Here is a 25,011-nt window from a genome sequence, read left to right on the forward strand (position 1 = left end):
TGAGGATATCAGTTCTTACACAAGCCCACCAATAGATAGTCTCTGTTCTTTTGACTAGAGACAATCTAGTGGGTATGAAGTGGCATGCTATTATGATTTTAATTTGTATTCTCCCCAATATGATGCTGAACATCTTTTCCTGTGTCCCATGGCTAATGTCATATTTCTGATGAAATGTCTATTCAAATCTTTTGCCCATTATTAAATTGGATCATTTGTCTTTGAGTTATTTAGTTACAAGATTATACTTGACCTTTGAACAACATGGATTTGGACTATATGGATCCACTATATGTGGATGTTTTTTCAATAAATACTGTAATGTATTTTCTGTTATGATTTTCTTACTAACATTTTTCTTTCTCTAGTTTACCTTTTTGTAAGAATACAGTTTTTAATATATAAAACATACAAAATATGTGTTAACTTCTTATGTTATTGGTATGACTTCTGGTCAACAGCAGGCTATTAGTAAAGTCTTTGGGGAGTCAAAAGTTATATCTGGATTGTTGACGGTGTGGGGGTTAGCATACTTAAGCCCCATGTTGTTCAAAAATCAACTGTACTTCATGAATTTTAGATACAAGTCCCTTATGAGACGTAGGATTTGCAAATATTTTCTCTCAGACTGTATCTTTTCATTTTCTTAAGGATCTACTTTGAAGTGCAAAAGTTTTTAACTGACCAAGTTTAATTTATATTTTTCTTTTATGCATGGCCCTTTTAGAATGATATATAAGAAATATTTTCTTAACCCAGAGTCAAATGTGTTCTCATTAAGTTCTTCAAAAAGCTTTATAGTTTTAGCTCTTTCATGTAGGCCTCAGGTCCATTTTGAGTTCATTTTTGAGTAAAGTGTGAAAAAATAGTTTAAACTCATCTTTTTGTATGTGGACATTCAATTATCTCAACACCACTTATTCTAAAGATTAGCGTTTCTCCATTGAGCTAATTGCCTTCAAACCTTTGTTAAAAAGTAATTACATAAATATAAGAGTTTATTTCTGGACTCTCAGCTCTGTTGCTCTGTATGGCTATCCTCTCCAGAACACACTGGCTTGATTACTGCAGGTTGTCTGAAATGGGGAAGTGTAAGTCCTCCAATTGTGTTCTTCTTCAAGATTGTTTTTGTTTTGTGGTCTTTGCCTTTTGATGTACAGTTTAAGACCACCTTCTAAATTTCTGAAGGAATTAAAACCTACTAGGATTTTGATAAGCATTACTTTGAATGCCTAATCCACCACCTGGGGAATAATTACAATCTTGATGTACTTAAATCTCCCAATCCATATACATGAAACTTTTGTCAGCAGTATTTTTAAATTTTTATTGTACAGGTCTCACAGTTCTTTTAGTACTTTTCTATCTCTTATGCTGATATATGTAAAATTTTTTGTTAATTTTGTTTTAGGATTGTTTATTGTTAATATATATAAAGCACAGGTGGCAAACACAAGGCCTGCGGGCCTAATCCGGCCCTCCACCTTGTTTTATCCTGCCTGGCACCTTGTTTCTACCCAGTGGCAGCACTGAGATCTAGCTTAACTGTTAAGGAGTAGTTACATTTATACAGTCCTAAAATTACATTTGGCCTTTTGAAGGCAGCTGCAAGGCTGATGTGGCCCCTGGTGAATATGAGTTTGACACCCCTGATATAAATACATTGGACATTTATATTGATTTTTATACTGCAATCTTGCTGAATTTATTTTTAAATTTTAATAGTTATTTTTGAATATTTCTTAGAGTTTTATTTGTGAATAAAAATAGTTTTATTTCTTTCTTTTTAATCTGGGTAACTTACATTTTGTTTTCCTGATTCTGAGATCAGGTGCCCTTGCTTCATTTGTAATCTTCAATCAGACGGCACACAACCTTTCACTATGAAGTATGCAGTCAGCTGTCAGTGTTTTGTAGGTTCCTGTTATCGGGATGAATAAGGTCTTTGTATTCTTATATTTTGATTTTTTTGAACTTCAACTCAGTTTTATCTGCATAAGAGTTGAAAAATCTGAGCCATGTTAAAGAAAAATTGATTCTAAAATTTATAAAACCTATAAATAATAAAAGGGCAAACCCTGTATTAAACAGATTCTCTAGCAAGTAAAAATCTTGCAGTTTAAACAAAAGCTTGTAATCATCTTAGGTATAAGACAAACACTATTAAGGGGCCTCCACCTTGACAGATACACATATTTATAATGAATGGACACCTGCTATGTGTTGTTTGTTAGTGAAAACACCCCAGCTAATTTACAAAGCTCTGGCGGCATCTGCTTCATCTTTATCACAGAAATGCCCCCTCCCCCACTGGATAACTAAATTAGTTTAGATTTCCTATCTCTTCACATCAATGAACTGGAAAATTATATGCAGTAAAAATTAGCAATAATTCAACTTCTGTGGCAGTACAAATCATTCACTTTTAAAAATTTCAAATTAATATTTTTCATTAATAACTGGCCAGATAATTTACCAAAAGTGGTGACTTTACATAGTGATACCAGATTTTGCAGAAAAAGTGAAAGATAACTGTAAATCAGGTTTATGTTAAATAACTGCAGGTTGTTCCTCTACACAGATCCTTGTTTGAATCTTTTAAGATGTGAATATGCTTTTAGAGTAGATCTGAATTAACTTTCCCAATATACAAACAATGAAGTTTTATGACCCTTCTTAATAATTGCTGGTTTGTGGCCAACCACATTATCAAAAGCACTGGTTGGCCACTAAGTAAAAAATATTTTAAGATTAATTTACAATAAACATTAAAACTCCACAGTTTAAACCAAATATATATCAACCACATCCAATTATCAATTTAAAATGAAAATATTAACTCCTGAAAGCTAAAAGCTAAGATTTTCTTTTTTTAATGTCACACAGGGTACCCATTGTTTTAGGGGGCCTTCTTGTGTGTTAGTATTGAATTTGGTCTAATGCCCTTTTCTGCATTTGTTGAGGCTTTTGTCCTTTATTATAATAATATAATGTATGACATTAATTGATTTTTTTGTATTAAGGTAACAATGTATTCTTGGGATAAATTCAAAATGGTCTCATTCTTTCTAATTATTTTTATATTAGGTTTGATAATATATATTCACCTTAGCAAATTTGTACTTATTCAAAACATAATAAGAATTTATATGTCTAACTGAGTAAAAGCTGTTCTCTAAGAAAATGTATTAAATTTATCATTTTTCTTTGCTTTACCCCTGAGACAAGTTGAAAATCTTCAGATGTGTTTTTATTTTGGTGTGTAAACAAGGGGATGAGAAAATGACCTGATTAGTTTAAAAAAACACTTACTCTTGCATGTGAAAGAGTGCCAAACACAAAATTTTGGTTCTGTGGACAAGGAATTGAAAGTGGGAGTAGCTGTTATGTAGAAAACCAGCAGGGTATAAAACAAACTAGTGTCTAAAAGGAAATGTGTCTCTTGCTGACCAGTGTGGCTGAGTTGGTTGGACGTCCTCCCACACAGCAAAAAGTCACTGGTTTGTTTCCCAATCAGAACCCGTACCTGGGTTGTGGGCCCCATCCCTGTCTGGGGCATGTGTGAGAGGCAACCTATCAATGTTTCTGTGTCACATCAATATTTCTTTCCCTCTCTTTCTCCCTTGGTTCCCTTCTCTCTAAAAATAAATAAATAAAATCTTTAAAGTAAATATATAAATAAAAGGAAATGCATCTTCATTTTGAAGGTTTGTTAAAACATTTGAAAGGCATCTCTGCCTAGTACATTATAGAGTGAATTTAAATGGTTTTGGGATTGATTCAAGCTCAACATTTTTCCTAATGGGAATATACGACAATTTCAGTGAGCCTTAAGTGATATGAGGAAGATGAAAATGTATAACGTGTTATTAGGTATGATTTGGAGGTAAGAAGTTGTTGAACATGATAATGAGAAAAGGTAAGTTTGATCTTTGTTTTTTACATTTGGAAGAACTGATAAGGATAGAGATGAAAAAATGAGACTAAAATCAACAAGCTTACAGTCTAGTAGGTGAAATCATACACAGAAAGTCCATTAATAGTTCAGCCTTGAACAAAGACAATCATAATGAGATTATGACAAGAATGCAATGGGAAATACCTAGTTGACATATACAAATAGTCCAGATATTAAATGAGGTGATTTGGAGAACTACCACCAGAAATGCCTATGAAAATTGCCTAAAGCAGGTACCAAATTTGGATCAATGGAAAGGACTGGTGAGGATATTCCTTTTTGTGGCACTGTAAGGACCAAGGTGGGAAAGCTAAAATGATCAAAGACTAATCAATGCTACTAGATTCCTAAAGATGACAATAGTAGCTCATAATTGAGATTTCTATGAGCCAAACACTCTTTGAAATGTTTCACATGTGTTGTCAGTATTTACTAAGAACTCTGTTAGGCAAGTATTGTTATTCTGCTTCATCATGTGTGAGTCTAAGGCAAGTAAATAATAGATAATTTGCTCAATAATTTAGAAAATATTAATATGCTTAAATAATATATTTCTGGAGGGAAAATTAGATATTAATTTGGAAAACTTGGTTAGGTAAAGCAGCCTTTTAACATTTTGCAGATAAATTGAGGATGCTGAATATAAGCTCAGACTGTATGCTCTAGGTGTCAGTTTCATCACAATCTAAAATTTGCCACAAATGCAAAATAGTTAAATACTAGGCTAGGAAAGAGAACAGTTAAAAGGCTCTTGAATCCACTCAGTCAGGAGATAAGGACCTGAACAGCCACAGTAGACATCAGATTGTAAAGAAAAGAAGTGTAAAAAAGAATGGAGTGAAAGTAGTATGTGAAAAATGATCAAATTAGATAAGCAATTTTCAACTGGTGTGCTGCAAGAAAATTTAAAACATGTGATACTTGACAATTTAGTCAGGGGCACTGACCTGCTTTTACTCAGATAGTCAGATTAAAAAAAAATATGACAACAGCCAATACAAAAATAGCCTTCTGATATGAATGAGTCAAGATTATATCTATTTTTTGTCAGATTGGCAAAAAAATATATTTTTGGTGAACCACAGAATTTTAGTAATTAGTTCGTGTGTGCTATGAGATGAAAGAGCTTGAATATTGCTGAATTAGAGTATTGAGGTCCACATTTGAATGTTTTTACCTCTGCCTTTCTATGTATGCTTAAGCAGCAATAAAACAAGTCCTGTACCACAACACTATAAACCTTACTTGAGGTGTGAAAATCTATTGCATATCTGTATTTACACCTACTTCTCCATGGGTCACAATAAAGTAATATTCATAGAACATTAATAAAATGTAAGTTAAATGCACACAAAATATGTCTTAGTAAATATATTGTCTCATCAAACCATTTATGTTGGATTTTTTCCAGAATTATTAAGCATTTAGGAAGATTATGCTGTTGGCATAATTCAAATTGTTTCAGATATTGTTTTTAACCATTAGATTATGAATATTGTTTCATTAATTTTAGTGCTAATGTCTGCATATCTGTCATGTACATTTTGATCATTGAATTATTCTTTTCTGTGATTCTACATGGAGATTCAGTGTTTTAAAGCACTCAGGAGAACTATTTCTCATATCTAAATTCATAGGCCCCTCTTACCTCCATGTAGTCACCTTTGTCAGATTGGTACTTTTCAGCCACTTTTCTTTCTTCTTGGAACTATGACAATAATGACCATCTCTATTATCCATGATGCCTAAAATTATCCTTTTGCTTTCATTTTAACATAAATTTACATTCCTATTTTATGATTTACTTCAAGGCCAAATCAAGTCTTGGAAACTTTCTTTGTTTTATTTCTCTACAGTCTAAGTAGTCTAGTCTGCTTCTTTAGAGTATCTGTCCATAAACGCCAGGTATAAAAAGTAAGACCCATTGGATTTAGATCCTATATTAAATACTATCACACTAACAGCCCCGTGATCTTGTATTTAAATTCTTTTTACTTCATTTGTTATTTAAATTGATTCTTTTCAGTGAATCCTTGTTTGTTTTTTAATGTCTCTGGCCTTGAATCATCTCTTGACAAGATTTTGCATATTTAATTCTTTAGAGGATATTTTCTGGCAGACATATTGCCTGTCATGTATTTACTGCTTTGTGGTATGAGCACAAGCACATAGTAGATGTATTGATAATATCATCCAGAATGAACTTTAGTGCAAGGAACTATTTCTTGAGATATTCAGAAGACCTAAATTCTATATGGAGGTAAAATAAAATTTGGGATTTGAAAATAAAGTCATTTCTCTATCAGTTGAACTGTTCTACAGATTTCTCTGGTTGATAACATGGTGATTTATTATCATTTAAACAAATTAAATATTGGCTAAATCTGTTTAGATTTTACTCCAAGCCACTATAATTTAAAGTTGGGAGGTAGACCCTAAGCTTCTATTATTTACCAAAAATCTATTTGAAAGATAGAGAAACTATCAGTTGTAAGTGTTGACTATTAACGGATATAAGTCTGGTAATTTATGCACCATTATTTGAATCATGCAGGTATGTAATTTTTTTAAAAAAAACTCTGTTTTTATAATTGTTTTAGATTTATACAAGTTATAAAGATAGTATAGCTATTTCCCATATGCCTGACACTCACTGTCTCCTAGTACCAGCATTTTACCTTAATATGCTACATTGTTATAGTTAATTAATCAATACTGCTATATTTATTAAACCTACAGTTTATTTGTACTTCCTTAATTTTTACTTAATGTCTTTTTTCTCTGCTTCAGGGCCCTATTTACAATAGTTCATCACATTTAGTTGTATAGTTTCCTTGTCTCCTCTTCTATAACCTTGATATTTTGAGGAATCCTGATTAGCATATTGTAGGATGTCCCTCTTGATGGTGGTCTGATTTTTTTTTTATCATGATTAGATGGGGTTTATGGGTTTTGGGGAGGACATTCAGAAAGGCAAAGTATTATTTTCATCACATCATATCAAGGCACATCCTATCAACATGATGTATAACTGGTGATGTTGACCTTGATCTGGCTGAGGTAGTGTTAGCCACGCTTCTTACCTGTAAAGATTTTCCATACTGTAGTTTTGGGGAGGAAGTCACTATGTACAGCACAAAGAATCTGCATAAATTATTTGGAATTCTCCTGTAGAGGGAATTTTTTTCTTCAGCCCTTTTATTATATTAGTGTGTACTCATAGGTATTTATTTTATACATTGGGTTTTAATCTAATATTACTTTCATTAACTTTGTTGCTCAGTTGGCTCAGTTTGGCTATTAGGAATTGTTTCAGTTGTATCATCTGCCCCTTTGACATATCCCATCTACCTGTCTGTCTGTATATCTCTATTATCTATCTATCTATCTATCATCTATCTATCATCTATCTATCTATCATCTATCTATCTGAGAATGAGAACATTTAATTACATTTGGCACTACAAGATGTACTACAAGGATCATTTCTGCCCCACTTGTAGAATTAGCCATTTCTACATGTTTCTTATTATTGGAGTTTCTGATAGGAACTAGGGTTCCTATTATTGGAGAATATTAGAAACCAAGATCTGGATAATAGGTGTGCTCATTGCCACAAGGTATCATATTTTTTAGGCCTTCTAACAGAGCTGAGAAATGCATATATGTATATTAATCCAAGTAAGATGGTAGCTGTAATTTTTTAGATGTCCCTTATGAAATTAAGACAGTTTCCCCCCAATCCTGGTTTCTGAGAGATTTTTATCATGTGTGTTGGATTTTGTTAAACGATTCTTATCATCATTGGACATAATCATATGATTTCTCCTGTTTAGTCTGTTGAAAGGTAAATTAAATTTATTGATTTTTGAATGTTAAAACAGCACTGCATACTTGAAAGAAGTCTCACTTGGTTGCATGTATAATAATGTTTTTACATTATTTAATTTAATTTCTAATATATTTGGGGTGATTTTCCTTGTTTTTTTCCATAAGAGATATTGGTCTGCAGATTTTTTTTTCTTGTAATGACTTTATATGCTTTTGGTATTAGGTACTGCTAGCCTTATAGAATCAGTTGGAAAGGAAGTATCTGCTCTGCTTATATATTCTTGTTTTGAATCAGATTATACATAATTGGTATCATTTTGTGCTTAAATTATCAATAGAATTCACCAGTGAAACCAGTCTGGTATTTTTTATTTGTTATTAGTTATATTGATTCTACTTTTTAAATAGATGCAAGCCTGTTCAGATGATCTGTTTCATTCTGTGGCTTTTGATAGTTTATGTTAAGGTATCAGTCCATTTTACCAAATTATGAAATTTGTAGGCATATATTGTTCATAATAGTCCTATTTTTTAAGAAAGACTTTTTTAAAGAGAATTTTTTGATTCAAAGCAAAATTGAGAGTAAAGTACAGAGATTTCCCGTATACCTCCTGTCCCCACACATAAATGTCATACCCCAGTATTTCATTGTGGAGTTTCAGTTCTTTGTACATCTTGGGTAACAGTCCTTTACCAGATGTGTTTTCTGTAAATATTTTTTTCTCAGTCTGTGGTTTGTTTTCTTATTCTATTGACATTGTCTTTTGCAGCAGAGTTTTACATTTTAATGAAGTTTAGTTTATCGAGTATTTCTTCTATGTACCATGTTTTTGGTGTTGTGTCTTCATAGTCATCACTGTATCCACAGTTTTCTCCTGTGTTATCTTTTGGGGGTTCATAGTTTCATTAATTGTATAAGGTGTATGTCTAGAATTATTTGTGTGTGTGTGTCCAGCTGTTCTGTCACTATTTGTTTAAAAGGTTTATCTTTGCTCTATTGTATTACCTTTGCTCCTTTGTCCAAGATCAGTTGACTATATTTATTTGGCTGACTCTCTGTAATGTTCCATTGATCTATTTGTCTGTCTTTTCTTTAATAACACACTGTTGTGATTACTAATATTCCTTTTCTTATCCATTCAATATCCATTAAATAAGTAGTGATAACCTTTCTTATCTTTCTGATATTAGTAATTTGTCATTTCTCTCTTTTTTTTATCTTGCTTAGCTTGGCCAGAGGTTGATTAATTTTAATAATCTGTTCATAAACCAGCTTTAATTGCCATTGATTTTCTATATTATTTTATATTACTATTTCCAATTTCATCATGTTCTGATTTTTTAAGCTTAAATTGATTTTTTTCTCCAGCTTTATAAGCTGAAATTTTGTATTATTGCTTTAGGGTCACCCTCCTTTTCTAACATATCCATTAAATGCTACACGCTTCTATTTATGTACTCCATCTAACCAATTTTGATAACTTGTATATTCATTTTAATTTGTTTTAAACTAATATAAATTTATCTTGAAATTTAATTGTGATTCATATGTTATTTAGAAGTACTTTGTTTAATCTCAAAATATTTGGGGATTTTTAAGCTATATTTTTTGTATTGATTTTTAATTTAATTTCCTTGTGATCTGAGAATATACTTTGTTTGATTTCCTTACTTTTAATTTTATTGAGGTGTACTATGGCCCACAATATGGTCGATATTGGTGAATGTTTCTTGTGATCTGAAGCTAATGTGTATTTTACTATTATTAGGTGACGTATTCTATAAATAATTATATCAACTTGATTGATAGTGATGTTTCAGTAAATTCTGATCAAATTGAAATAAAAATAGATAATTCTACTTTTATAGTTGGAAAATGTAGCAAGGCTTTTTTGATAAATTGACAGTTGATTAATCAAGCAGGCAGGAAATCAGTAAGATATTTGTGAAAAGCAAGGAGGTTTGAGTGGCTGGAGGAGAGTGAACATGTGGAGGAAATGCATTAAATCTCAGGGGGGTAGGCAGATCATGTGGCCTGAAATGAGATGTGAAGGAAGAGATTAATTTGGAGGAAAAATGATGAGTTCATTTTTTATAGATGATAAGTTCAAAGTGAATGTTAGAGATTCAAGTGAAGATATCAAATAGACATCTGGGATATTAACAACTACATTTTACAGCCTCTAAGAAATACAATGCCTCTATGAAATACTATTAAATAATCATCCATGAGTGAACTTTTCATGCCCTCCCACTAGTGGGAAATGCATTATGAATGTCTTCCAGAATTAAGGCCCACTTGGGATTTTTTCATTAGTTGAAAATAGGGTAAATCAACATGATTTTTTCTTATCCCTACTATGTACAGCTTAAGGTAGGTGCAGAAGATGTGGAAGTTATTCTTTCTTTCTTTGCTTTCTTTTATTTTCATAGAAGTTATTCCTAACTAGGTTGAATGTTGAAAAGGAATACTAGGGCATGAAAATTGTGCCAATATGCAAGAGAAAAAATCTGTTTGTGGACAATAGATTCTAAATAGTTTGAGGATTATCAAGGCATGAGGAGTCTAAACATATGATATAGTCAATGAAGGACTAGTCTAAATGTTGTTGGCAAATTGTTAGAGTACTAGTAAAAGTAGGTTAGGAAGATAGGAGGCATTAGTAAAAGAATATGATGCATGAATGAGTATACTGACAACTCATTGGACATACTAATAATGAAAAGGTGGACTGTGGCCATAGATGTGAGTGGCTAATACAGGGTTGAAGACCAAGTCACTGAAAGGAAAGAGTTCAAATATGAAATTTTAGTATATTGGGAGGAGCATCAAAGTGGGTGTTACAATGACCAAGGATGAAGATAACAGTGTTGGGCAGATGGAGAGTGACCCATGTGCTAAAATCAACAAGGAATAAAATGTAGAGACCTGGGTGGGACTGCTTAGAAGGCAGAACAGAGTGAAGCAGCATCTAGTATAATCTGATAAAGTACAAATCAAAATTCAAGAACTTTAGGGAGGAAAAGGAGAAGTGTTCTGGAACAATGGATGAGGAATAAAAAGGTAACCTGCCCTGTCTTCAAGTTAAATGGTAGAGGTGTATAGAAAAAAAAAATATGGAATAACTTGACCAAAATCACAGGTGGCAGAGCTATACTTACATTCAGATCTCTCTGTCTTGATAAGTACACTCTTTTCACTTTTTCTTGGCAATGGGAAAAATAAGAAAAGAGGGAAAAAATGATTCGTGGTTCAAACCTATTGTGAATGAGGCTAAGAAATGTAATGTCAAGTGGGACAAATAAAATGAAATGGTGTGTTCTAGTCCTTTGCCCATTTTTTAATTGGGTTGTTTTTCTCCCTGGAGTGGATTCATGAAATAGAGACAACTGTACTTGAACAACAATAATCAATCAATCTAAAAAGAAAAAAGAAAAGAAAATGGAATGAAGTTTTGAGTATCTCACCAATCTGCCACAGATAGATATAGTCTATTTACATTCTTATGAAAAAAACAAAGTTCTGGGGTAGGAGGGTGTGAAAAGGAAATTATGAAACTATGTACAGATGTGTTCAGAAAAAAAAAGGGAGAAGTATTTAAATATATCAGTGAGCCAGATAGGACGCTGTCAGATGAGCTCAGAAATAAAAACAGCAACTTGTATGTCAAGAAATCTTGATTGATTTCAGTTGTTTGACAGAGTTACATTATTACCACAGCACATGGACAACAGGGTGGGGAATGACTGTGGGAGTCAGGGAGGGCAGGCCAGGGGAGAGCAATGGGGAAAAATTGGGACAACTGTAATAGAACAACAATAAAAATAAAAAGATAAAAAACATTTTCTTTAAAATAAAAAAGAAAGCATTATAGAAAATCTTTAAAACAATATAATATGCTATTATAGAGTATTCCAACATAGAAAAATTTTACAAGAGTATAATATTTAGAACAAGATTTAAGAGTCCTCCATATGTGAGCTCACTATAAATTTTTGGTTTTCAGGAATTTGAAAACACTTAGAAGTATGTCCTACTTTATAAGACATTGAGAAGCCCAGAAATGTATCTGAAAGAAACTGAAAGGGAAAACCTTGTGTAGCAGATTACCTGTATAGGTAAATACTTAGCAGAGTATTGAAGGCTAGATGCCCAGTGTGGAATGAGAAATAACTGGGAAAAGTGGCATATATAGTTTCAATGTTACCTTTAGTTTGAATGTTTTGGGTGTCCCTTAGAGGTTAGGCAATAAAGCATAAATGGGTACAGCAAACAGGATTTGTTTTCTATAACATTTACACAGGAGGATTTAACTTTGGGAGATAAGCCTAAATTAGTCATTCTGATTATTTCTTGCATATTCAACTAATACTAGTATAATACTTGGGATATTCTTGGGTATGTTTTATTATCTACATAAGACTCAAGATAACTTAGTTTAACGAAATAATAGAAAATTGAATGACATTTCTATGCATTGCAACCATTAACTGATTTTTTAAAATATGTGTTTTCTGCCCTGGCTGGCGTAGCTCAGTGGATTGAGCACGGGCTGTGAACCAAAGTGTCGCAGGTTCGATTCCCAGTCAGGGTACATGCCTGGGTTGCAGGCCATGGCCCCCAGCAATCACACATTGATATTTCTCTCTCTCTCTCTCTCCCTCCCTTCCCTCTCTAAAAATAAATAAATAAAATCTTTAAAAAATCTTAAAAAAAAGAAAACCTGACTGAAAAACCTTAAAATTACTTAAAAACTTTAAAAAAATTAAAAAAATAAACAAAAACAATCAAAACTCAAAGACATACAGAGAGCCAACATAAAATGACAGCCTAAGACCAGCAATCTTGGGAGATCAAGAAGACTACACCACTGAATCTCACACATATTCTACCACAGAAGTTCATACCATAAACCCAGGAAATGAGAATAGATCAATTTAAGAAACAGAGACTAACAGGAAGAGTCTCACAAACAATGGGAAGACAAAGAAACAATCCCCAAAGAAAGGAAAGGAGGAAGCCTCAGAAAGAATACTAAATGAAATGGAGGCAAGTCAACTATCAGATATTGAGTTCAAAGCAATGGTTATCAAGAAGCTCAATGAACTCACAGAGAATTACCAAAAACTACAGAAAAACTACAATGAACTCACTGCAAACTATGTCAACATGAAAAAGGAAATAGAAACTATCAACAAGAGCCAAGAATAAATGGGGAATACAATTTCTGAACTGAAGAACACAGTAGAAGGAATCAAAAGCAGACTAGATGAAGCAGGGGATTGGACTGTGACCTGGAGGACAAGTTAGAAAAAAACACCCAGAGTGAGCAAGAAAGGAAAAGATCCTCAGAGAGAATGAAGAGAGGTTAAGGGAAATGCAGGACAACACAAAACATAATAATATCCATATGATAGGGATATCAGAAGGAGAAGAAGAAGAGCAAGGGATAGAAAACCTGTTTGAAAAAGTAATGATGGAAAACTTCCCTAATTTGATGAGAGAGAAAGTCACACAAATCTGGTAAACATAGAGAGTCCCAATCAAGAGGAATGAAAGGAGGCCCAATCCAAGGTACATCATAATTAAAATGGTGATATTCCAAGATAAAGAGATAATCTTAAAGGCAGCAAGGGAGAAACAGGAAGAAACATACAAGGGAGCCCTGATAAGACTAGCAGCTGACTTCTCAATGGAAATGCTCCAAGCCAGAAGGAAATGGCAAAAAATATTCCAAGTAATGAGAACCAGAGGCCTGCAACCAAGGCTACTTTACCCAGCAAGATTCTCAATCAAAATAGAAGGCCAAATAAGGAGTTTCCCAGACAAAAGAAGTCTAAAAGAATACACCTCCACCAAACCAGATCTGCAAGAGATGCTAAAGGGACTGCTTTAAGGAAAGGAAGGAAAAGAGAAAGAGAGAGGAACACAGGTACAAAAATGGCAATGAATAAGTGCCATTGATAGGCAATGAGTAATTACCTATCAATAATAACCTTAAATGTAGATGAATTAAATGCTCCAATCAAAAGACATGGAATAGCCGAATGGATGAGAAAACATGACCCATACATATGCTGCCTACAAGAGACTCACCTCAGGACAAAAGACCTACATAGCCTGAAAGTGAAGGACTGGAAACAAATTTTCCAAGCAATTGGATAGGGAAAAAAGCTGGGATAGCAATATTCATATTAGACAAAATAGACTTCAAAAAAAGAGCCATAAAAAAGACCCAGAAGGTCACTTCATAATACTCAAGGGAAGAATCCACCAAGAAGACAAACTTGTAAATATATATGTACCCAACACAGGAGCACCCAAACACAGAGAAAATCTTGGAAGACTTCAAGGAACATATTGACAGCAACACAATTATAGTAGGGGATTTTAACACCCGACTGTCAACAATGAGTAGATCTTCCAAACAAAATATCAACAAACATATTGTGGCATTGAACAATGCCCTAGAGGAAATGGACTTCACTGGTATATATATAGAGAGCCTTCATTCCAAGGAAGCAAAATACACATTCTTTTCAAATGCACATGGAACATTTTCAAAGATAGACCACATGATAGGACACAAAACAAGCCTCAACAATTTCAAGAAAATTGAAATCATATCAAGCATTTTCTCTGACTACCAGGGACTGAAACTAGAAACCAACCTCAAGAAAAAAAAAACAAAACTTTCAAACTCATGGGGAATGAATAACATACTATTAAAGAATGAATGGGTCAAGAATGAGATTAGGAAAGAAATAAAAGGTTTCTGGAAACAAACTAAAATAAACTCACAATAATCCAAAACGTATGGGACTCAGCCAAGGCAGTCCTGAGAGGAAAGTTCATAGCAACACAGATTTACCTAAAAAAAGATAGAAATATTTAAAATAAACAGCCTAACCCTATGCCTACAAGAACTTGAGGAACAACAACAAAGACAGCCCAGAGCAAGTAGAAGGAAGGAAATAACCAAGATCAGAGCAGAATTAAATGACAAAGAGACTAAAAGTGCAATTCTAAGGATCAATGAATCTAGGAGCTTGTTCTTTGAAAAGATAAACAAAATCAACAAGCTTTTAAGCAGGCTCGTCGAGAAAAAAGAGAGGACCCAAATAAACACAATCAGAAATGAAAAAGGAGAGATTACAAATGATACCATGGAAATACAAAGGATTGTAAGAAATTACTACAAAGAACAGTATGCCAAGAAATTTGAAAACCTAGGTGAAATTGGCAAATTTCTAGAAAAATATAATCTTCCAAAACTCAAAGAAGAAGCAGTAGAAAGCCTGAACAGACCAATAACAGCAGACAGAATTGAAGCAGTAATCACCCCCCCCCCCACACACACACACACAAAATCCTGGACCGTATGGTTTCACAGAAGAATTGTACAAAGCATTTAAGGAAGAGCTAACCCACATCCTCCACAAATTATTCCAAAAAATGCAAGAAGATGGAAGACTCCCAAACTCTTTTTTTGAAGCCAGCTTCATCCTAATCCCAAAACCAGGTAAAGACATAACAAAGAAAGAAAACTTTAGGCCAATATCGATGATGAACATAGATGCTAAAATCCTCAGAAAAATATTGGCAAACCGCATCCAGCAATATGTTAAAAAGATCATACACCATGATCAAATGGGATTCATCCCCAGGATGCAAAGGTGGTATAATATTAGCAAATCAATAAACATAATACACCACATAAACAAAATTAAAGACAAAAATCACATGATTATATCAATAAATGCAGAAAAATAATTTGATAAGGTACAGCACCCATTTATGATGAAAACACTGAGTAAAGTGGGAATAGAGGAAGCATTCCTCAATGTAATAAAGGCCATATATGAGATACCTACAGCCAACATCATACTCAATCAACAAACCTTACAGCTTTCCCACTAAGATCAGGAACAAGACAAAGATGCCTGCTTTCACCACTCCTATTCAACATAGTACTGGAAGACCTAGCCACAGCATTCAGACAATAAAAGGAAATAAAAGGCATCCAAATTGGAAAGGAGGAAGTAAAACTGCCATTGTTTGCAGATGACAAGATAGTGTACATAGAAAATCATATAGACTCCAACAAAAAACTTTTGGGAATCATCCTGACTGGTTTCAGAAGTTGTAATTCCCCCATGGCTAAGGCTCAGTACAAAGACCTTTAGATCATAAGCCATTAAGGAGACAAAGCTTGTGTTCCTTGTAGGGGCACCACCTCTTGCCCCCTTTTACTTCACCCTACTTGGCCCCAGGTAGATGACTGGTTAGCCAATGATGGGTAAGATTCCTCAAGGGAGGATGACCTAAGACAGGCATGGTCATGAAGGGGCCCTCATGGAAGGACTTGGGGGGCTATATAAAAAGTGGGTGATGGACTCTAACCTCTTGCTTTGACATAGCCTGAGTCCTCATTCTGTTTGCAAGAAGTCTCCTAATCTTTTGGTTGCCTTACTTCCCCTACCTGAAACAATGCCTGGAGGTGGGTGCAGCCCTATGCTGGAAAGGGCAGGTTCCCTGGGGTGATCAGTCCCAAGAAAGAATGCATAAAATCCTTTTAAACCTGCTTAGTTAAGAATACCCTCAATTTAAATAAGGGTCCAAGCATTAAATGGGTTTGTTCCCCAAAGTTTTATGGCCCTCTGACCCTTTCCCAAAATAAACCCTCAGAGTTCTCTGAATGTTATCTATTATTTGATCATTACTGCCTGGCAATGACTGATGAGCTTTGTGTATACATCCTGCATTCTTATGTAAATTAAACCCAATAAAAGCCCATTGAGGAACAGGCTCCTGGTCTTTCTCCTTTGAGACATTGGCCATCTTTCCTCCCCAAGCAGATTATGGCTTAGTAAACTTATTCTCATCTGTGGTGGATGGGGGCTCAGTTGGCAAAGATTCCCCACAAAAAAAATGCTCAACATAATAAGTTAATTTGGGAAAACAGCTGGATACAAAGTCAATACTGAGAAATCAAAGGCATTTTGCTATACCAACAATGAAATATCAGAAACAAAAATCAGGAAAAAAATCCCATTTTATATAGCCACAAGAAAAATAAAATACCTAGGAATAAATCTAACCAAGGAGGTAAAAGACCTATACTCAGAAAACTATAAAACACTGAAAAAAGAAATTAAGGAAAACACAAACAAATGGAAGCATGTACCATGCTCATGGATTGGAAGAATTAATATCATCGAAATGGCCATACTACTCAAAGCAATTTATAGATTCAATGCAATCCCTATTAAAGTACCAATGACATATTTCACAGATGTAGAGCAAACATTTCAGAAATTTATATGGAATCATAAATGACCCCAAATAGCTGCATCAATTTTGAGAAAGCAGAACAAAGCAGGAGGGATCAAAATACCTGATATCAATCTGTATTAGAAGGCTGCTATAATCAAAACAGCCTGCTATAGGCATAAAAACAAGCACATAGACCAATGGAACAGAACAGAGAGCCCAGAAATAAACCCAAGTCTCTATGGTCAATTAATAGATGACAAAGGGGGAAGAAGCATAAAATGGAGTAAAAATAGCTTCTTTAACAAATGGTGTTGGGAGATCTGGACAGCTGCATGCAAAACAATGAAACTCAAGCACCAACTTACACCATACACAAAAATAAATTCAAGGTGGATAAAATACTTAAGTATAAGTCATGACACCATAAAAGTCCTAGAGAAAAACATCGGCAGGAAAATCTCAGACATTCCACACAGCAACATTCTCACTGATATGTCCCCTAAAGCAAGGGACATAAAGGAAAGAATAAACAAATGGGACCTTATCAAAGTAAAAAGCTTTTGCACAGCTAAAGAAAACAACATTAAAATGAAAAGAAAACCAACTATATGGGAAAACATATTTGCCAATGATAAGTTGGACAAGGGTTTGATCTCCAAATTATATAAAGAACTCGCAGGACTCCACTCCAGGAAGACAAATAACCCAATTTAAAAATGGGCAAAAGACTTGAACAGACACTTCTCCAAGGAGGACATACATACAAAGATCCCAGAGACATGAAAAGATGCTTAGCATCACTAGCCATCAGAGAGATGGAAATTAAAACCACAATGAGATACTGAGGCAGGAGATAGTCAGGAAGGAAACTCCAGAGGCCCTGCAGGGCTAAGATAAAAGACACCCATACATGACAAAGACTCCCTAAGACCAGTTGTTCCTGTTTCCTGGGATAATTCTGAATATGGTCGCTCAAAGAATGCACCTGCGCACTACCCCTGATTCATTATAATAGCATTATAATGAATTAACATTGTGGGACTTCCTTCTCCAGTAGCCAGTCAAGAAAATCATGGGAGACCACACATGCGCAGTAACTTTGAAATGCAACTCCTTGTACATGCGCAATAGAAGCCCACCAAAGACTAGCCAGGAAGCTTCTGCCCTATAAGAATAGAATCCGTCCAGCCCTCAGGATCAATCTCTGCTCAGAGTTGGCCCACTCCCATGTTCTGTGGAGTGTACTATTGCTTAATAAATCTTCCCTCTTTCTATATGCTAAAAACTCTGTGTGTTCTGTTCAATTCTTTGTCCTCAATCACTAAGAACCTGGTTACCTGTTCCCACCTGTGACAATACCACCTCACACTTGTCAGAATGGTCATCATAAACAAATCAACAAACAAGTGCTAGTGAGGTTGTGGAGAAAAGGGAACCCTAGTGCACTGTTCGTGGGAATGCAGACTGGTGCAGCCACTGTGGAAAAAAGTATAGAATTTCCTCAGAAAACTAAAAATGGAACTGCCTTTTGACCCAGTGATTCACTGCTAGGATTATACCCTAAGAACCCTGAAACAGCAATCCAAAAGAACCTATGCATCCCAATGTTCATAGCAGCAAAATTCACAATAGCCAGGTGCTAGAAGCAAGCTAGGTGCCCATAAGTAAATGAGTGAATCAGAAAGCTATGGTACATTTACACAATGGAATTCTATGCAGCAGAGAGAAAGAAGGAGCTCCTACCCTCTGTGATAGCATGGATGGAACTGGAGAGCATTATGCTAAGTGAAATAAGCCAGGCAGTGAGGAACAAATAACATGTGATCTTACCTTTAACTGGAACATAATCAAAAGAAAAAAAGCAAACAAAATATAACCAGAGACATTGAAATTAAGAACAATCTAACAATAGCCAGAGGGGAATGGGGAGGGGACAGTGGGAAGAAGGGTTTTCAGGAACTACTGTAAAGGACACATGGACAAAACCAAGGGGGAGGGTGGAAGCAATGGAGGAGCTGGGTTTGTCTAGGGTGGTCGGGAGTGGTGGGGAGAAAATGCAGACAACTGTAATTGAACAACAATAAACTAATTAAAAAATAAATGTAAGTTTTAGGGTTCTAGAAATTTTTTTGAAGATACTATAGAGAGTCTGAGTTCTCATATACTGAATACTGTTTTCCTTATTATAGACATTTATATAAGTATGGTACATTTATTACAAACAATGAATTAATATTGATACATTATTATTAACTAAGTCCATGAATATTTAGATTTTCATAGTGTATTTTTTTCCTAAACATTTTATGTTCTAGAATCCCATCCAGGATAAATTTAGTTACCAATTTTTTTTAGGTCTACAGTTTATTTTCAAATAGTTCAGAAAAAAAATATATCTATATTTATCTTGCTATAATAGAGAGAATGATAAAGCAAATATAGCAAAATGTTAACAATTACTGAAACTAGGTAACAGGTATATGGGAGTGCTTTGTACTAATCTTGCAACATATCTGTAATCTTAAAATTATTTGAAAATTAAAATAATAAGCAAACCAATAGACCACAATAGTAAGTGACTGGGAAGATGACCCCATAGATTCACACTCAGCTCAATTCTGTAATTATGTTATGCTTCTCCCATTTTGCAGGTCACTTTTTTTTAAAGTATAGTGGTTTGAACATTTTTTCTTGATTTATTTTTATTTTTTTACTTCGTTTTTATAATAATGTTTACACTATTATGGATGTCTCCATCCCACACTATGCCTGCCTCCTCACTGTCTTGGACCCCTCTTCCCTCTGACCAACACCACACTGTAGTCTGTGTTCATGGGTTTGGCATATGTGTTCTTTGGCTAATCCCTTCACCTTTTTGCATCCAATCACCCCCACCTCCCTCTCCTCTGAGAGCTGTCAGTTTGTTCCATACATCCATGCCTCTGTTTCTGTTTTGATAGTTAATTTTATTTATTAGATTCCACATATACGTGAGATTATATGGTATTTGTCTTTCACCAACTTGTTTATTTCACTTAGCATAATAATCTCCAAGTCCATTTACATTGTCACAAAAGGTAAGAGTTTCTTCTTCTTCTTCTTCTTCTTTTTTAACAGCTGTGTAGTATACCATTGTGTGGATGTATTAGGTTAGCCAAAAAGTCCACTTAGTTTTTTCTATAAAATAAGAGACACATTCTTAATTTTCACCAATAACTATTGATTTGGCTATTTTGAATGTGATGGCTATTTCTTGCATGATAGAACATTGTTCTCAATTAATGTCTCAGTTTGATCGCTATCAACTTCACCTGGTTTACCTGACCATGGAACACAGTCCAGCAAGAAATCTTCAGCATGAAACTTTGCAAATCACTTTTGACACATTTGATCAGTCACAGCACCTTCTCCACATACTGCACAAATCTATTTTTATGTTTCAGTTGCATTTTTACCTTTGTTAAAATAATAAAGCATAATATGCTGAAGATATTGCATATTTTCTTCCATCTTCAGCATTAAAATGGCTATACAAAAATTCACTAAGTTTGATTTTTTTCCACGCATGCTGATATGACAGTTATCACAATACAATCTAACAAAATTGTTTCAAATGAAGTTAAAGACAACAAAGTGCTATTAGAACCATCTTATGTGGGGGGGGGGCAAAAAAAAAAACTTTTTTGACCAACCCAGTACTGCAGCTTTTTTATCCACTCATTTAATGATGGCACTTGGGCTTTTCCCAGATCTTGACTATTATAAATAATACTGCAATAAACACAGGGGTGCATATATTCTTTCAAATTGGTGTTTCAGCATTTTAGGATATATTCCAAGATGTGGAATTGCTGGGTCCAAAGGCAGATCCATTTTTAATTTGAGGAAACTCCATACTCTTCTTCTACAGTGGCTACAGCAGTTTACATTCCCACCAACAGGACACTAGTGTTCCCTTTTTTCTCACATCCTCACCAACACTTACTGTTTGTTGATTTATTGATGATAGCCATTCTGACCAGTGTGAGGTGATATCTCATTGTGGTTTTAGTTTGTATTTCTCTGATGATATCATATGTCTATTGGTCATCTTTATGTCCTCTTTGGAGAAGTGTTTATTCAGAAGTGTCCTTTGCCCACTTTTAATTGGATTGTTTGTCTTCCTGGTTTTGAGTTGTACAAATTCTTCATATGTTTTGGAAATTAACCCCTTATCATATTTATCATTAGCAAATACATTCTCCCATACAGTGCATTTCCCTTTCTTTTGTTGATAGTTTCTTTTGCTGTGCAGAAACTTTTTAATTTATGTAATCTCATTGGTTTATTTTTTTCCTTTTCCTAATCTTATTGGTTTATTGTTTCCCTTGCCCTAGGGGATGTATTGACAAAAACATTGCTATGAGAGATGTCTAAGATTTTACTAGCTATATTTTCTTCTAGGGTTGGTATGGTTTTGCAACTTACACTTAAATCTTTTATCCATTTTGTGTTTATTCTTATGCATGGTCTAAGTTGGTAGTTTAGTTTCTTTTTATTATCTTTCATGAAACTGTACATTTTTCCTGACAACATTTATTGAAAAGACTGTCTTTACTCGATTGTATGCTCTTACCTCCTTTGTGAAATATTACTTGACCATAAAGACATAGTTTGACTTCTAGGCTCTCTGTTCTTTTCCATTGATCTATATGCTTCTTATGCTAGTACCAGGATGTTTTGATTATGATGGACTTGTAGTAGAGTTTAATATCAGATATTGTGATGCCTGCAACTTTGCCCTCAAGATTATTGAGGCTATTCAGGGTCTTTTCTGGTTTTATACAAATTTTTGGAATATTTGTTCTAGGTCTGAGAAATATGCCATTGGCTATTTTAATAATATCAATTCTTCCAGTTCATGAACATTGTACAGGCTTTCACTTATTTGTGTCTTATTCAATTTCTTTTTTCAGTGTTCCATAGTTTTCTGAGTACAGGTCTATTATCTCCTCAGTTAAAATTATTTCTAGGTACATTATTTTTTTGTGTTGCAATAGTAAATGTAATTGTCTTATTAGTTTCTCTTTCTGATGGTTCATTATTGGTATATAAAAATTCCTGAATATTAATTTGTGTTCTGCTTCTTTGCTGTATTTATTTATTAGATCTACTAGCAAACAAAAGTCCTGGACCAGATGGCTTCTCAGGTGAATTTTACTGAACATCCAAAGTAGAAGTAGCACCTATCCTTTTAATACCATTCCAAAAAGGAAAAAGGGAAGACTCCCATGCTCATTTTACAAGGCCAGCATAATCCTAATTCCAAAAACAGAAAAAGACACTACAAAGAAAGAAAATTATAAGCCAATATCTCTGATGAATATAGATGCTAAAATCCCCAACAAAATATTATGAAACTAAATCCAGCAACACAATAAAAATACACACCATGATCAAGTGAGATTTATCCCAGGGGTGCAAGGCATGTATAATATTCTCAAATCAATAAATGTAATGCATCACATAAAATGAAAAATAATAATCACATGATCATATCAATAGATGCAGAAAAAGCACTTGATAAAATCCAGCACCAATCTATAATAAAAACTCTCAAAAAAGTGTAGATATAGGAATCATACATCAACATAATAAAGACCTTATATGAAAAGCCTACAGCCAACATCATACTCAATGGGCAAAACCTAAAAGTGTTTCCCTTAGGATTAGGAGCAAGACTGGGTTGTCTGCTTTTACCACTCTTATTCAACATAGTCCTAGAAGTTGTAGCCATAACAATCAGACAAGAAGAAGAAAAAAAAGCATGCAAATTAGAAAGGAGGAAGTAAAATTGTCATTATTCATAGATGACATAATATTCTACATAGAACACTTTTAAAATTACACCAAAAAAACTTTTAGACCTAATAGTTATTATATTTTCATGGTATAGGGTAAGTGGAGGCAGTCTGGCTTCCTCACGCAGGTGTCTGTGTTACTATGGGAAGCATTGTTCCCATAGCCTTGAATGGGCCTGATAAGTAGTGTTCTCATAGCCTTGAGACTGGGCCCAATAAACTGTTGCCTTAACATGAAGTGGGCTTGCATGTGCAGAATTATGCTATGTTATATGATTTTCTGGCTGGAAGCAGGCTTTGTTTGCCTCTACTACTTCAGCAAGTAGGGGCTTATTACTAGGGGAAACACAGCTTGCAGCATGTGGCTCGCTCACCCGTGAATAAAGGCATATCAAGCATCCTCACAGCTCAGCACATTTTCTTCTGTCTCCCTGGAGCTATAGTGACCTGCCAGGCCTTGGCAGGCTGTAACATACATGGGCTCCTCTTCACTATGGAAATTTCACAATCTTTCTCTGTTTTGATAACCTAAACAATTTTTAGAATTACTGGTTAGATTTTGGTAGAATTTTCCTTGACTGGGAATTGTCTGATTTTGGGGGGTCATAATTTTATAGTGGTTATTGCCATATCCTCAAACTCACATTCCATTCACGACTGTGCACAGTCTACCAGTAAGTCCATCAAAGGGTTTCTTCAAAATTGTTCATTTCTGTTATAGCGCTTTTGATTTATGGCATTTTTGTTTGTTTGATTAGTTGATTGTTTCTTCTTTCTTTCATCTCTCTCTGCTGGCATTGTCCATGTGTTCGTGCATGCTGTATACTCTATTACAGCTCTCCTTAGCAGTTGTTTTAAATTATGGCCTGATAATGCCAATATCCCTGCTGTATCAGATTCTGGTTCTGATACTTAATCTATGTCTTCAAACCGTGTTTATCTTTAATTTTTGCCTTTTGCTAGGCTCTGTAATTGCTTCTTGACAGACAGGCATGATCTGTGTAAAAAGAAATGCTGTAAACATGCATGTAGTATTGCTGTGTTGCGGTTGAGGGATGGGACACATTCTATGATTTGGTTGTCTGCCTCTGGAGGGTGAACTTCACGAGTGTTTCTCAGTTTATTTCTGTCCCCTTAGTTGATACCAGATGACTGAAGTGGGCCCGAGTGAGGTATTTTCCTTCTCTTCAGATGACTAGAAGGCTACAGATGAATAGAGTTGGGTATTTCCCTTCCCCTGGTCAGTTAGGCACTGGTAAAGTCTCAGAAGGTGAGGCTCTCCTTATCTACTTTCTCCTCAAGATCTTGTTAAGAGCATAGTGCTCTGGTGTATTTCATAGTTGTTACTCACCCTCATCCCCCCACCCCCACCACCATCCCTGACTCCCACCCTGATGCATTAGGGGCTTTTTCTCTAGTGTGTATTGTGAGAACCTGATTGAGCTTCTGGAGGTAAATCTCACAAAATTATGGGGACCGGGTATGACTGGATTCTGAATTTTTTAACTCGTAGAAGTGTCCACACTGAGCCTCCAGAAATTCATCAATTTTAATTCAGTTTTTGGTCTTCCTACCTGGCACAGGCTCCTGCTGCAGCTTCCATTCAGAATTCTCTGCTCCAATAAGTCATGATTCCTTGTGTTCTGTCTCCACTACTGGGCACAACGGCTTGCCTGGTATCCTCCTCTTTCTTACAGCTCCAAGAAAAGTTGTTGATTTTTTAGTCTGTTCAGCTTTTTCCTTGTGGTTAGAATGGGATGGTGACTTCGAGCTTCTTATCTGTGGATGCAGAAACACATTAGTTAACTTTTAAGGACTTTCTCTTAAGCATATTTTCATATGGACACAAGTAGATTAGAAAACATAATGGTTCTTATGCTTACCCATTTTGGTTCTGTCATCTTGGTATGTATGTGGCCTAGCCTGAGCTTCCCTCTCTTACTTTGAAAGTGGATGACAATACTCAAATTAGAACTAGACTTTCTAGCAATATCATTTTTTCATGTCTCTTCTACCTTCTTACTTGTGATCAAATGTTACTTCACCAAATGTATGGTGATCTTTTTCCTCCATTGATACAAATGCACTTTCAAATTTCTTTTTTT

This window comes from Phyllostomus discolor, chromosome 3, assembly GCF_004126475.2.
Source record: "Phyllostomus discolor isolate MPI-MPIP mPhyDis1 chromosome 3, mPhyDis1.pri.v3, whole genome shotgun sequence".
Lineage (NCBI taxonomy): Eukaryota > Metazoa > Chordata > Mammalia > Chiroptera > Phyllostomidae > Phyllostomus > Phyllostomus discolor.